The following is a 16,958-nucleotide window of genomic DNA, read 5'->3' as shown; positions in this document are numbered from 1 at the left end:
ATGCCCCAAGTAGCACTAAAAAAAACACTCTGACAAAACTTTAGTTGCATGGCAGGCCAGAACCTTTAAGGCGTAGAAGGACAATTCATACCACATGTCGAGCTTGTACTCTCAAACGTTGTACGGCACAGAGGAATCATGGAGGATGCTGGTATGGTCGGCTTGGTACTCCTTCACCATTTCATTAATTTGAATTAAGTGTTCCCCCGACCTCTGTTGGACCTATTGTATGTCTCCCTCCTCTCTGCTCCTTTGTTGTCTAAAGAATCTCTGACCTCTGCCACCAGCTTTCCCAGATGGGAATTTTTTGACCAACTCTTCTACTAAGGTCTTCTGGTATTGCACCATTTTAGTAGCCCTCTTTGCCTCAGGAAGGAGAGATGGAAAGCTCTCCTTGTAGTGTGTGTCAAGAAGGGTAAATAACCCATAATAGGTGGTGCCCAAAATATGTAAAGCATGAGGGTCACGTGAAAGGCAGCTGGGCATAAAGACAGCCATGTGTGCCAAACAGCCAACAGTCAAGAATTCACTGTCCCCACGAGGAGGATGATTCTCCATTTTCTCCTCCCTCTCCTTCTTTTCAGGTCATCCACGCTGAACACATGAGAAGCTGGTGCCGCGTTGTACTGGAGAAAATCATTCTTGGAGCCCACTATGTAGCTACATAGAAATAAATATAAGAAGGCGCGCGGTTTGGTGATGCTTTCGAAGCAGCTGGTCCCGGCTGTACCCAACGATCTTCTAGCTTAGGGAGACTTCGCTTCTCCCAGAAGGCACCTGGAATATGCAAATTAGCCTCCTGAAGCTTGAATCCCTGGTTGAATCCCTGGGGTGCATGGTAATACAAAAAAAGGAACATATTATTTGACTTTATGTTACACTGGTGTCTTCCGGGGGGGTTGCAAAGTTTTAGCCAAACCAAGCCTTGTTCATTTTGATGACAGTCAGTCTGTCAGAATTTTCAGTTGACAGGTGGATACACCTATCAGTTATTATGCCCCAAGTAGCACTAAAAAAAACACTCTGACAAAACTTTAGTTGCATGGCAGGCCAGAACCTTTAAGGCGTAGAAGGACAATTCATACCACATGTCGAGCTTGTACTCTCAAACGTTGTACGGCACAGAGGAATCATGGAGGATGCTGGTATGGTCGGCTTGGTACTCCTTCACCATTTCATTAATTTGAATTAAGTGTTCCCCCGACCTCTGTTGGACCTATTGTATGTCTCCCTCCTCTCTGCTCCTTTGTTGTCTAAAGAATCTCTGACCTCTGCCACCAGCTTTCCCAGATGGGAATTTTTTGACCAACTCTTCTACTAAGGTCTTCTGGTATTGCACCATTTTAGTAGCCCTCTTTGCCTCAGGAAGGAGAGATGGAAAGCTCTCCTTGTAGTGTGTGTCAAGAAGGGTAAATAACCCATAATAGGTGGTGCCCAAAATATGTAAAGCATGAGGGTCACGTGAAAGGCAGCTGGGCATAAAGACAGCCATGTGTGCCAAACAGCCAACAGTCAAGAATTCACTGTCCCCACGAGGAGGATGATTCTCCATTTTCTCCTCCCTCTCCTTCTTTTCAGGTCATCCACGCTGAACACATGAGAAGCTGGTGCCGCGTTGTACTGGAGAAAATCATTCTTGGAGCCCACTATGTAGCTACATAGAAATAAATATAAGAAGGCGCGTGGTTTGGTGATGCTTTCGAAGCAGCTGGTCCCGGCTGTACCCAACGATCTTCTAGCTTAGGGAGACTTCGCTTCTCCCAGAAGGCACCTGGAATATGCAAATTAGCCTCCTGAAGCTTGAATCCCTGGTTGAATCCCTGGGGTGCATGGTAATACAAAAAAAGGAACATATTATTTGACTTTATGTTACACTGGTGTCTTCCGGGGGGGTTGCAAAGTTTTAGCCAAACCAAGCCTTGTTCATTTTGATGACAGTCAGTCTGTCAGAATTTTCAGTTGACAGGTGGATACACCTATCAGTTATTATGCCCCAAGTAGCACTAAAAAAAACACTCTGACAAAACTTTAGTTGCATGGCAGGCCAGAACCTTTAAGGCGTAGAAGGACAATTCATACCACATGTCGAGCTTGTACTCTCAAACGTTGTACGGCACAGAGGAATCATGGAGGATGCTGGTATGGTCGGCTTGGTACTCCTTCACCATTTCATTAATTTGAATTAAGTGTTCCCCCGACCTCTGTTGGACCTATTGTATGTCTCCCTCCTCTCTGCTCCTTTGTTGTCTAAAGAATCTCTGACCTCTGCCACCAGCTTTCCCAGATGGGAATTTTTTGACCAACTCTTCTACTAAGGTCTTCTGGTATTGCACCATTTTAGTAGCCCTCTTTGCCTCAGGAAGGAGAGATGGAAAGCTCTCCTTGTAGTGTGTGTCAAGAAGGGTAAATAACCCATAATAGGTGGTGCCCAAAATATGTAAAGCATGAGGGTCACGTGAAAGGCAGCTGGGCATAAAGACAGCCATGTGTGCCAAACAGCCAACAGTCAAGAATTCACTGTCCCCACGAGGAGGATGATTCTCCATTTTCTCCTCCCTCTCCTTCTTTTCAGGTCATCCACGCTGAACACATGAGAAGCTGGTGCCGCGTTGTACTGGAGAAAATCATTCTTGGAACCCACTATGTAGCTACATAGAAATAAATATAAGAAGGCGCGCGGTTTGGTGATGCTTTCGAAGCAGCTGGTCCCGGCTGTACCCAACGATCTTCTAGCTTAGGGAGACTTCGCTTCTCCCAGAAGGCACCTGGAATATGCAAATTAGCCTCCTGAAGCTTGAATCCCTGGTTGAATCCCTGGGGTGCATGGTAATACAAAAAAAGGAACATATTATTTGACTTTATGTTACACTGGTGTCTTCCGGGGGGGTTGCAAAGTTTTAGCCAAACCAAGCCTTGTTCATTTTGATGACAGTCAGTCTGTCAGAATTTTCAGTTGACAGGTGGATACACCTATCAGTTATTATGCCCCAAGTAGCACTAAAAAAAACACTCTGACAAAACTTTAGTTGCATGGCAGGCCAGAACCTTTAAGGCGTAGAAGGACAATTCATACCACATGTCGAGCTTGTACTCTCAAACGTTGTACGGCACAGAGGAATCATGGAGGATGCTGGTATGGTCGGCTTGGTACTCCTTCACCATTTCATTAATTTGAATTAAGTGTTCCCCCGACCTCTGTTGGACCTATTGTATGTCTCCCTCCTCTCTGCTCCTTTGTTGTCTAAAGAATCTCTGACCTCTGCCACCAGCTTTCCCAGATGGGAATTTTTTGACCAACTCTTCTACTAAGGTCTTCTGGTATTGCACCATTTTAGTAGCCCTCTTTGCCTCAGGAAGGAGAGATGGAAAGCTCTCCTTGTAGTGTGTGTCAAGAAGGGTAAATAACCCATAATAGGTGGTGCCCAAAATATGTAAAGCATGAGGGTCACGTGAAAGGCAGCTGGGCATAAAGACAGCCATGTGTGCCAAACAGCCAACAGTCAAGAATTCACTGTCCCCACGAGGAGGATGATTCTCCATTTTCTCCTCCCTCTCCTTCTTTTCAGGTCATCCACGCTGAACACATGAGAAGCTGGTGCCGCGTTGTACTGGAGAAAATCATTCTTGGAGCCCACTATGTAGCTACATAGAAATAAATATAAGAAGGCGCGCGGTTTGGTGATGCTTTCGAAGCAGCTGGTCCCGGCTGTACCCAACGATCTTCTAGCTTAGGGAGACTTCGCTTCTCCCAGAAGGCACCTGGAATATGCAAATTAGCCTCCTGAAGCTTGAATCCCTGGTTGAATCCCTGGGGTGCATGGTAATACAAAAAAAGGAACATATTATTTGACTTTATGTTACACTGGTGTCTTCCGGGGGGGGTTGCAAAGTTTTAGCCAAACCAAGCCTTGTTCATTTTGATGACAGTCAGTCTGTCAGAATTTTCAGTTGACAGGTGGATACACCTATCAGTTATTATGCCCCAAGTAGCACTAAAAAAAACACTCTGACAAAACTTTAGTTGCATGGCAGGCCAGAACCTTTAAGGCGTAGAAGGACAATTCATACCACATGTCGAGCTTGTACTCTCAAACGTTGTACGGCACAGAGGAATCATGGAGGATGCTGGTATGGTCGGCTTGGTACTCCTTCACCATTTCATTAATTTGAATTAAGTGTTCCCCCGACCTCTGTTGGACCTATTGTATGTCTCCCTCCTCTCTGCTCCTTTGTTGTCTAAAGAATCTCTGACCTCTGCCACCAGCTTTCCCAGATGGGAATTTTTTGACCAACTCTTCTACTAAGGTCTTCTGGTATTGCACCATTTTAGTAGCCTCTTTGCCTCAGGAAGGAGAGATGGAAAGCTCTCCTTGTAGTGTGTGTCAAGAAGGGTAAATAACCCATAATAGGTGGTGCCCAAAATATGTAAAGCATGAGGGTCACGTGAAAGGCAGCTGGGCATAAAGACAGCCATGTGTGCCAAACAGCCAACAGTCAAGAATTCACTGTCCCCACGAGGAGGATGATTCTCCATTTTCTCCTCCCTCTCCTTCTTTTCAGGTCATCCACGCTGAACACATGAGAAGCTGGTGCCGCGTTGTACTGGAGAAAATCATTCTTGGAGCCCACTATGTAGCTACATAGAAATAAATATAAGAAGGCGCGCGGTTTGGTGATGCTTTCGAAGCAGCTGGTCCCGGCTGTACCCAACGATCTTCTAGCTTAGGGAGACTTCGCTTCTCCCAGAAGGCACCTGGAATATGCAAATTAGCCTCCTGAAGCTTGAATCCCTGGTTGAATCCCTGGGGTGCATGGTAATACAAAAAAAGGAACATATTATTTGACTTTATGTTACACTGGTGTCTTCCGGGGGGGTTGCAAAGTTTTAGCCAAACCAAGCCTTGTTCATTTTGATGACAGTCAGTCTGTCAGAATTTTCAGTTGACAGGTGGATACACCTATCAGTTATTATGCCCCAAGTAGCACTAAAAAAAACACTCTGACAAAACTTTAGTTGCATGGCAGGCCAGAACCTTTAAGGCGTAGAAGGACAATTCATACCACATGTCGAGCTTGTACTCTCAAACGTTGTACGGCACAGAGGAATCATGGAGGATGCTGGTATGGTCGGCTTGGTACTCCTTCACCATTTCATTAATTTGAATTAAGTGTTCCCCCGACCTCTGTTGGACCTATTGTATGTCTCCCTCCTCTCTGCTCCTTTGTTGTCTAAAGAATCTCTGACCTCTGCCACCAGCTTTCCCAGATGGGAATTTTTTGACCAACTCTTCTACTAAGGTCTTCTGGTATTGCACCATTTTAGTAGCCCTCTTTGCCTCAGGAAGGAGAGATGGAAAGCTCTCCTTGTAGTGTGTGTCAAGAAGGGTAAATAACCCATAATAGGTGGTGCCCAAAATATGTAAAGCATGAGGGTCACGTGAAAGGCAGCTGGGCATAAAGACAGCCATGTGTGCCAAACAGCCAACAGTCAAGAATTCACTGTCCCCACGAGGAGGATGATTCTCCATTTTCTCCTCCCTCTCCTTCTTTTCAGGTCATCCACGCTGAACACATGAGAAGCTGGTGCCGCGTTGTACTGGAGAAAATCATTCTTGGAGCCCACTATGTAGCTACATAGAAATAAATATAAGAAGGCGCGCGGTTTGGTGATGCTTTCGAAGCAGCTGGTCCCGGCTGTACCCAACGATCTTCTAGCTTAGGGAGACTTCGCTTCTCCCAGAAGGCACCTGGAATATGCAAATTAGCCTCCTGAAGCTTGAATCCCTGGTTGAATCCCTGGGGTGCATGGTAATACAAAAAAAGGAACATATTATTTGACTTTATGTTACACTGGTGTCTTCCGGGGGGGTTGCAAAGTTTTAGCCAAACCAAGCCTTGTTCATTTTGATGACAGTCAGTCTGTCAGAATTTTCAGTTGACAGGTGGATACACCTATCAGTTATTATGCCCCAAGTAGCACTAAAAAAAACACTCTGACAAAACTTTAGTTGCATGGCAGGCCAGAACCTTTAAGGCGTAGAAGGACAATTCATACCACATGTCGAGCTTGTACTCTCAAACGTTGTACGGCACAGAGGAATCATGGAGGATGCTGGTATGGTCGGCTTGGTACTCCTTCACCATTTCATTAATTTGAATTAAGTGTTCCCCCGACCTCTGTTGGACCTATTGTATGTCTCCCTCCTCTCTGCTCCTTTGTTGTCTAAAGAATCTCTGACCTCTGCCACCAGCTTTCCCAGATGGGAATTTTTTGACCAACTCTTCTACTAAGGTCTTCTGGTATTGCACCATTTTAGTAGCCCTCTTTGCCTCAGGAAGGAGAGATGGAAAGCTCTCCTTGTAGTGTGTGTCAAGAAGGGTAAATAACCCATAATAGGTGGTGCCCAAAATATGTAAAGCATGAGGGTCACGTGAAAGGCAGCTGGGCATAAAGACAGCCATGTGTGCCAAACAGCCAACAGTCAAGAATTCACTGTCCCCACGAGGAGGATGATTCTCCATTTTCTCCTCCCTCTCCTTCTTTTCAGGTCATCCACGCTGAACACATGAGAAGCTGGTGCCGCGTTGTACTGGAGAAAATCATTCTTGGAGCCCACTATGTAGCTACATAGAAATAAATATAAGAAGGCGCGCGGTTTGGTGATGCTTTCGAAGCAGCTGGTCCCGGCTGTACCCAACGATCTTCTAGCTTAGGGAGACTTCGCTTCTCCCAGAAGGCACCTGGAATATGCAAATTAGCCTCCTGAAGCTTGAATCCCTGGTTGAATCCCTGGGGTGCATGGTAATACAAAAAAAGGAACATATTATTTGACTTTATGTTACACTGGTGTCTTCCGGGGGGGTTGCAAAGTTTTAGCCAAACCAAGCCTTGTTCATTTTGATGACAGTCAGTCTGTCAGAATTTTCAGTTGACAGGTGGATACACCTATCAGTTATTATGCCCCAAGTAGCACTAAAAAAAACACTCTGACAAAACTTTAGTTGCATGGCAGGCCAGAACCTTTAAGGCGTAGAAGGACAATTCATACCACATGTCGAGCTTGTACTCTCAAACGTTGTACGGCACAGAGGAATCATGGAGGATGCTGGTATGGTCGGCTTGGTACTCCTTCACCATTTCATTAATTTGAATTAAGTGTTCCCCCGACCTCTGTTGGACCTATTGTATGTCTCCCTCCTCTCTGCTCCTTTGTTGTCTAAAGAATCTCTGACCTCTGCCACCAGCTTTCCCAGATGGGAATTTTTTGACCAACTCTTCTACTAAGGTCTTCTGGTATTGCACCATTTTAGTAGCCCTCTTTGCCTCAGGAAGGAGAGATGGAAAGCTCTCCTTGTAGTGTGTGTCAAGAAGGGTAAATAACCCATAATAGGTGGTGCCCAAAATATGTAAAGCATGAGGGTCACGTGAAAGGCAGCTGGGCATAAAGACAGCCATGTGTGCCAAACAGCCAACAGTCAAGAATTCACTGTCCCCACGAGGAGGATGATTCTCCATTTTCTCCTCCCTCTCCTTCTTTTCAGGTCATCCACGCTGAACACATGAGAAGCTGGTGCCGCGTTGTACTGGAGAAAATCATTCTTGGAGCCCACTATGTAGCTACATAGAAATAAATATAAGAAGGCGCGCGGTTTGGTGATGCTTTCGAAGCAGCTGGTCCCGGCTGTACCCAACGATCTTCTAGCTTAGGGAGACTTCGCTTCTCCCAGAAGGCACCTGGAATATGCAAATTAGCCTCCTGAAGCTTGAATCCCTGGTTGAATCCCTGGGGTGCATGGTAATACAAAAAAAGGAACATATTATTTGACTTTATGTTACACTGGTGTCTTCCGGGGGGGTTGCAAAGTTTTAGCCAAACCAAGCCTTGTTCATTTTGATGACAGTCAGTCTGTCAGAATTTTCAGTTGACAGGTGGATACACCTATCAGTTATTATGCCCCAAGTAGCACTAAAAAAAACACTCTGACAAAACTTTAGTTGCATGGCAGGCCAGAACCTTTAAGGCGTAGAAGGACAATTCATACCACATGTCGAGCTTGTACTCTCAAACGTTGTACGGCACAGAGGAATCATGGAGGATGCTGGTATGGTCGGCTTGGTACTCCTTCACCATTTCATTAATTTGAATTAAGTGTTCCCCCGACCTCTGTTGGACCTATTGTATGTCTCCCTCCTCTCTGCTCCTTTGTTGTCTAAAGAATCTCTGACCTCTGCCACCAGCTTTCCCAGATGGGAATTTTTTGACCAACTCTTCTACTAAGGTCTTCTGGTATTGCACCATTTTAGTAGCCCTCTTTGCCTCAGGAAGGAGAGATGGAAAGCTCTCCTTGTAGTGTGTGTCAAGAAGGGTAAATAACCCATAATAGGTGGTGCCCAAAATATGTAAAGCATGAGGGTCACGTGAAAGGCAGCTGGGCATAAAGACAGCCATGTGTGCCAAACAGCCAACAGTCAAGAATTCACTGTCCCCACGAGGAGGATGATTCTCCATTTTCTCCTCCCTCTCCTTCTTTTCAGGTCATCCACGCTGAACACATGAGAAGCTGGTGCCGCGTTGTACTGGAGAAAATCATTCTTGGAGCCCACTATGTAGCTACATAGAAATAAATATAAGAAGGCGCGCGGTTTGGTGATGCTTTCGAAGCAGCTGGTCCCGGCTGTACCCAACGATCTTCTAGCTTAGGGAGACTTCGCTTCTCCCAGAAGGCACCTGGAATATGCAAATTAGCCTCCTGAAGCTTGAATCCCTGGTTGAATCCCTGGGGTGCATGGTAATACAAAAAAAGGAACATATTATTTGACTTTATGTTACACTGGTGTCTTCCGGGGGGGTTGCAAAGTTTTAGCCAAACCAAGCCTTGTTCATTTTGATGACAGTCAGTCTGTCAGAATTTTCAGTTGACAGGTGGATACACCTATCAGTTATTATGCCCCAAGTAGCACTAAAAAAAACACTCTGACAAAACTTTAGTTGCATGGCAGGCCAGAACCTTTAAGGCGTAGAAGGACAATTCATACCACATGTCGAGCTTGTACTCTCAAACGTTGTACGGCACAGAGGAATCATGGAGGATGCTGGTATGGTCGGCTTGGTACTCCTTCACCATTTCATTAATTTGAATTAAGTGTTCCCCCGACCTCTGTTGGACCTATTGTATGTCTCCCTCCTCTCTGCTCCTTTGTTGTCTAAAGAATCTCTGACCTCTGCCACCAGCTTTCCCAGATGGGAATTTTTTGACCAACTCTTCTACTAAGGTCTTCTGGTATTGCACCATTTTAGTAGCCCTCTTTGCCTCAGGAAGGAGAGATGGAAAGCTCTCCTTGTAGTGTGTGTCAAGAAGGGTAAATAACCCATAATAGGTGGTGCCCAAAATATGTAAAGCATGAGGGTCACGTGAAAGGCAGCTGGGCATAAAGACAGCCATGTGTGCCAAACAGCCAACAGTCAAGAATTCACTGTCCCCACGAGGAGGATGATTCTCCATTTTCTCCTCCCTCTCCTTCTTTTCAGGTCATCCACGCTGAACACATGAGAAGCTGGTGCCGCGTTGTACTGGAGAAAATCATTCTTGGAGCCCACTATGTAGCTACATAGAAATAAATATAAGAAGGCGCGCGGTTTGGTGATGCTTTCGAAGCAGCTGGTCCCGGCTGTACCCAACGATCTTCTAGCTTAGGGAGACTTCGCTTCTCCCAGAAGGCACCTGGAATATGCAAATTAGCCTCCTGAAGCTTGAATCCCTGGTTGAATCCCTGGGGTGCATGGTAATACAAAAAAAGGAACATATTATTTGACTTTATGTTACACTGGTGTCTTCCGGGGGGGTTGCAAAGTTTTAGCCAAACCAAGCCTTGTTCATTTTGATGACAGTCAGTCTGTCAGAATTTTCAGTTGACAGGTGGATACACCTATCAGTTATTATGCCCCAAGTAGCACTAAAAAAAACACTCTGACAAAACTTTAGTTGCATGGCAGGCCAGAACCTTTAAGGCGTAGAAGGACAATTCATACCACATGTCGAGCTTGTACTCTCAAACGTTGTACGGCACAGAGGAATCATGGAGGATGCTGGTATGGTCGGCTTGGTACTCCTTCACCATTTCATTAATTTGAATTAAGTGTTCCCCCGACCTCTGTTGGACCTATTGTATGTCTCCCTCCTCTCTGCTCCTTTGTTGTCTAAAGAATCTCTGACCTCTGCCACCAGCTTTCCCAGATGGGAATTTTTTGACCAACTCTTCTACTAAGGTCTTCTGGTATTGCACCATTTTAGTAGCCCTCTTTGCCTCAGGAAGGAGAGATGGAAAGCTCTCCTTGTAGTGTGTGTCAAGAAGGGTAAATAACCCATAATAGGTGGTGCCCAAAATATGTAAAGCATGAGGGTCACGTGAAAGGCAGCTGGGCATAAAGACAGCCATGTGTGCCAAACAGCCAACAGTCAAGAATTCACTGTCCCCACGAGGAGGATGATTCTCCATTTTCTCCTCCCTCTCCTTCTTTTCAGGTCATCCACGCTGAACACATGAGAAGCTGGTGCCGCGTTGTACTGGAGAAAATCATTCTTGGAGCCCACTATGTAGCTACATAGAAATAAATATAAGACCACCAACTGTATGGTAAAACACACTAATATCATGGTATAATATAAGGTAGTACACGTCTTTATTATGTAGCCTCCACATAGGATATAAAGTATCCCCTTCATATAATATAATGTATCCCCCTCATGGTATATAACGTATCTCCCTCACATAGTATAATGTATCCCCCTCGCATAATATAATGCAGCCCTCATATAGAATATAATGTAGCCCCCTCATAGCAAATAATGCAGTCTCCCATAAAATATAATGTAGCCCCCACATAGAAATATAATGCAACCAGCCTGACAGTATAATGTAGCCCCCAAAGGGTATAATGTAGCCCCTTTAGAGTATAGTGCAACCCCCTCATAAGGCATAATACAGCCACCCCCACAGAATATAATGTTGCCCCCTCAGAGTACAATGCAGCCCCCTCATAAGATATAATGCAGCCCCTTCATGGAATATAATGTAGTCCCCTCATAGGGTATCATGCTGCCCCCTCATAAGATATCATGCTGCCCACCCTCATAGGGCATCATGCTGCCCCCCTCTCAGGGTATCATGCTGTCCCCCTCTCATAGGGTATCATGCAGCTCCCCTCCATAGGGTATCATGCAGGTCCCCCGTATAGGGTATCATGCAGCTCCCCCCATAGGGTATCATGCAGCTCATCCCCCCATAGGGTACCATACAGCTCCTCCATAGGGTATCATGCAGCTCACTCCCCCATAGGGTATCATTCAGCTCACCCCCATAGGGCATCATGCAGCTCCCCCATAGCGCATCATGCAGCTCACTCCCCCCATAGGGTATCATGCAGCACCCCCCATATTTTATCATGCAGCTCACTCACCTCTCCTCCTCGCTCTCATGCTGATTCCTGCGGCGGCTCTGCTCTAATGTCAGAAGCTGCCCTGCTGTCGGCCTCGCACACAGCAGGTATTTGATGAAGTGATGTCACTGCGCACCCGCTGTGTGTCAGAGGCAAGGGGAATGACGGGAGAGGGAGTGTCATCTGATGCTCTCTACTCCATTAACGCTGTCATGAACCAGGGTTGTTTGGCTGCCCCCAGTTCTTTTCTGAAGGGGATTTATTTATATCCCACTTCCCAGTTCTGGTTTGGAACTTGCAGCTGTCTGGTGCCCCCCTTACCCTTAGGTCAGACAGGGAACTGCACCTAGGATAATTAGTCACCAGAAAGGTTGCCTTGCTATGTACTGGCTATTGGATAAACTGCAGCGAGGGCAATATAATTACCCCCACTCAGGCGGGAACAATAATTATCAACGCCGTCCATCGCTGCCAGTTTTCCCAAAGGCACAGGAAACTTTTGCTGCCACCAACTCCTATTTCTTAATTAATTATGGGTCAGGAGCCAACCCAGTTAGTAGCGTAATTTACTTCAGAGGACGTGAAAGTACGTTATAGAGCAAGGAGAAACGAAGCTAGTAATTTTATATATTTTACTCCAAAAGGTAGGCAGTGTTTACAAAAGTATAAAAGGATATATAAAATGGGACAATTACATATATACAGACAATTACAAAATAAAAAGGGATTAAAGATGAAAATAAACTTACAGTTCTCTCATATCATGGCTGACCATGCGGCTGGGGGAGGGAAGCATATGTCCCAATGCATCACTGAGTGTCTCTCAGCTAGTTCCCTGGACAAAAGACTTGTACAAAATGAGGTCTCACTATCTTATACATATGCCCAAAGCTAAGGCACTCCCTCTGTGCTGACCTCACTAGGAGGCTGAGTACTCCCCTTTCTGAAACATATGAAAAACTGCTATTGCCCATATCTCTTGGGGAGACGCTCGTGGAAGTATGCCGAATGTATTATATGACTTCTCACAAAATTAGCTCCCTTATAAGTTTAAACATGGCTTGGCTATGTGACCCGGGTAAGCAGTAATGCGCTTCTCAAATTCTGCCAGGTGCTAAGTTTAGAAAATGCACTGTGTGATGGCCCGGCCGATGCAGAGGCCAAAAATGTATTTGTCCTGCTTCTAGACCTAAGCTGCATGATTACATACCAGTTTAAAAGAACAAAGGGAATATCCCACCCGACCATGTGCTTTTTGCAGACGGCTGAGTAGGCCTGCTCACAGCACATTGGTTTCACATTACAGCTGCATGCAGGGGGGAGGGAGTTGCCTGCAGGCAAAAGCGAAGAAGAATTTTCTAGGCATAGTGAAGAGACGGGGGGTCAGAAAGCCCACAGCGTGTGTCTGGGCCGCATGACACTTACAAAGGCAGGAAGAGCAGCATCCCTGAATGTTTGTGTGTATTTTCATGACAAATGCGTGCTGAGGGGCAGCACTGGTGCCGGGACCCCCTGGCTTAAGGCCCCATAGCAGCTGCATGGGCTGGGGGCCCCTGAGGGAGCGTGTGCCCTTGTCTGCAGGCCCTGATAGTGGGCAGTGTTAGCTGCAGCATTCGGCAAACACTGCCCGCTATTAAAGTGAAATGAAGTCATTCCTCTCCATGCCCATGGGGGTGTGGGGAAGCGTGAATATTTATTTCACTTTAGCAGCGGCAATCGGTTGTCCGGTGGCCCAGTCCGACCCTGAGCTGGTGTTACTAGTACCCTCTATAGCACAGATAACCATCTTTTGTTCCTCCTACGTCTCATTATCAGCCAATCTGTGCTGAGAAGATCAAATGAGGCAGGGCTGGGTAGTATCAGCCTGTCTACTTTCATCCTCCACTGCCACTTGGTCTGCATGCAAAGCTTTATTTTTCATTGTGAGCAGCGAGTGTTTGAGTAGACGCAGAAGCATGATGGTCACTCTAATTATGTTGTCATCCCCCAGATGTTATGTAGGGAGGCTGAGCGGAATACCAATGGGCATGTTGGAGCTGGTATTCAACTATTGCCCTTTGCTTCTCACAAATAGGGTTGAGCGAAACGGATCGGACAAATTCAAAAATCCCCGACTTTCGGCAAAGTCGGGTTTCATGAAACCAGACCCGATCCTAGTGTGGGATCGGCCATGAAGTCGGCAATCTGCACGCAAAAGTCGCGTTTCGTATGACGCTTTCAGCTCCATTTTTTCAGCCAATGAAGAAGGACGCAGAGTGTGGGCAGCGTGATGACATAGGTCTTGGTCCCCACTATCTTAGAGAAGGGCATGACAGTGATTGGCTTGCTTTCTGCAGCGTCACAGGGGCTATAAAGGGGCGTGCACGCCGACCGCCATCTTACTTCTGCCGATCTTAGCATAGGGAGAGGTTGCTGCAGCTTCATCAGAAGGGATATAGTTAGGAAGGGAAGATTAACCCCGAAACTGCTAGTGCTGTAGCGATTTCCACTGTCCAACACCACCATTTTTTTGCAGGGACAGTGGAGGCTATATTTTTGTGCATCAGCTCTGTAGCTTATTAGGCTGCCTTATAAGGCTCCCTGATAGCTGTATTGCTGTTTGTACGCCGCTGTGCAAACCAACTGCTTTTTTAAAAGCAAAAATCCTGTTGCTCCTTTCTGCACAGTTATCTTGTTCATTTGTCCACACTTTTGTGTGCAGCAGTCCTTTTTATTGCTGCCATACTTTTCCTGAGATAATTGTAGGGAGATTGAAATTGCACTACAGTCCTTGTATTTTTTCATATATCTTCCAGCCACGTTCTGCCACTTACATTGTGTTGTTTTATGCACTGGGCCTGAGTTTTGGTTCAGTCTCTCCCCCCCCCCCAAAAAAAAAAAAGTGAGATTCAAATTCTCACAAAGTGGATATACTGCAGTCCTGTTAGTTTGTCGTATGTCAGCCAGCCACTTTCTGCCACTTAGAATGTATTACATTGTGTTGGCACAGGGTCCCTCATAGTACAATGAAGTGTCTCTGACGGTGGTGGTGCACAACCAATGTCAGACACACAGTCGTAATATGAGGGGCCCTGTGCCAGTACCGCCGCCCATGAGAGTGTTGCCCCCCAGCTCGAACAGTGCTCTACCACTTGCAATACTTACCTCTCCCTGCTCCACCACTGTGTAGTCTGTGCTGTTAAATCCTTCAATGGCACTGTCAATACAAATTTGTTGAAATGATAGATGATAGTTAAAATATACAGGGGCTCTGGCCTCCATTTAGACCAGTAAATACTTTGCGCCTACTACCACTGTCTGCTACTCAGCAGAGCAGCCCACCCGTGTACCTAGCTATGCCATCTGTTTAGTCCTGTTACCAATTTTGAACTGCATTTAGCCTACTTTATTATTTGGGCCTACTAACTGTGTCTGCGCCACTCATTACAGTTGTCCTCCACTGAGCAAAGCAATTCCGCCCGTTTAGTCCTGTTAACAATTTTGAACTGCATTTAGCCTACTTTAGTATTTGGGCCTAGTAACTGTGTCTGCCACTCATTACAGTTGTCCTCCACTGAACAAAGAAATGCCGCCTGTTTAGTCCTGTTACCAATTTTGAACTGCATTTAGCCCACTTTATTATTTCGGCCTATATCTGTGTTTCCTCCTCATCCTGCCCATTGCCCAGCCACTGCTAGATGAGTCTGCTGGAACATTGACCCAGACCACTACATTCCCCTTGCACTCTACACAGCCAGAATCTGACCCTGCTGAAAGTCAGGTTCCCCTTCCGCATACTATACCACCTTACACAGGGGCAAAGAGGAAGGTGCAGATGAAAGTGCAGGTTCCTTCATCAGGTGGGGGGGCATACTCATTGGCGATGTCACTGGCACAGGGCCCCTCATAGTACACAAAAGTGTCTCTGCCAGTGGGAGGCGCCACCCGTCGTCATACACACTGCCGTACTATGAGGGGCCCTGTGCCAGTGCCAATGAGTGGGCCCCCCCTGCTTGCTCTGGATCACAGCACTTGCAAAGTTGAAATACTTACCTCTCCCTGCTCCACCGCCGTGACGTATTCCGAGTTTCCTGTGCCCACGAAAATCTTGAGCCAGCCCTACCCCCCACAACCTTAGCCAAATGACCCCCAGTTTTCAATGCCTAACTCTTATTATAAAGTAAATTAAGATTGACAAGCTTAAGTAATAAGAATTGATGCTTTTGGCATAAAAATGGGCACTGTAGGTGTTTTCCTGTCCTCCACTCACTGCCGACTTTGATTCCCCATTGACTTGCATTGAGTTTCGTGTTTCAGCCGTCCCCCGACTTTTTGCAATAATCTGCCGATTTCACCCGACCCGACTTTTGACAAAGTCGGGTTTCGCGAAACCCGACTTGATCTGAAAAAAGTAAAAGTCGCTCAACTCTTCAGGTTTTTAGAAATCGCTGAACCACTAAGTTGGGTACGTGGGCCAATCATGATACGTTTGAGAGGTTGCCGAGCTTCAGATCCGCCACCAAGTTACAGCTATTTTCACACATGACCATGCTTGGTTGTAGGTCTAGTGGCGAGATCCACAGATCTGTCTGGTGCGTTAGACCTTTCAACAACTCTTTTGCGGTGTGCTGTTTGCCACCTAAATATATGAGTTTACGCAGAGTCTGTTGGCGTTTTGCCGAGGCAGTGCTGCATTGCTTCTGACTTGTGACTGATATGGATGATAATTCTGAGATGGTGGAGGAGAAGGGGGTGCAGGAATTGGTAGCACGTGTGTGGTCCCAGGGTATCTTCTCGGTCCAGACCTCCAGCAGGTTCACCCAGTGTGCCGTCATGGAAACAACAACATCTCTGGACACAAGCTCTTGTTCACGTTTTGGTTGTTATTTGCACCTTCCCAGTAACTGCATTGGTCAGGGTTATGTAGGATCCAGGGATGGTTGCTGTGGGCACTTCACCTTGGAACCTCTTTTCTGAACAGGAATCTGACTTGTGTATGTTGAGCTGTAGGATGCATTTTGTACTCACTTGCCTTTCGGGAATCCTTGTCACCTCCATGTCCATGGGAACAGATACAGGAGACCTTGGGTCTGGTTCAACAGGTTCAGTTTACTGTACAGTTTACGTACATTCAACTGCGGCACACAGTATGAGACAGAATCCCTTTTGATTTATGATCCCTTTGCCCAGTGTGCTATGCTAGACTACCCTCTAAAAATTTTGAGTGAGTACCACACGCCTTGCACTTTTTAAATTAGATATATAATATATGCCTGCAAACTTTCTGGTATTAATAGGGAAACAAATATGCAATCCTGAAAAGGACTTTAGGTTGCAGCAGCAGTATACCCATAGAAGGACTATAAGGCCGGCGTCACACACAGCGTAAAACAATACGGTCCGTATATTACGGCCGTAATACGCTGAAAAGTCCCCAAAAAAATGGTCCGTTGCTCCTCCGTAGGCAGGCTGTGTCAGCGTTTTTTGCGCATGGCATCCTCCGTATGTAATCCGTATGGCATCCGTACTGCGTGGTTTTCT

The sequence above is a fragment of the Ranitomeya imitator genome, chromosome 1, assembly GCF_032444005.1.
Source record: "Ranitomeya imitator isolate aRanImi1 chromosome 1, aRanImi1.pri, whole genome shotgun sequence".
In the NCBI taxonomy this organism is placed as follows: Eukaryota; Metazoa; Chordata; class Amphibia; order Anura; family Dendrobatidae; genus Ranitomeya; species Ranitomeya imitator.
The sequence above is the reverse complement of the archived record's forward strand: the minus strand, read 5'-3'. Positions refer to the sequence as shown.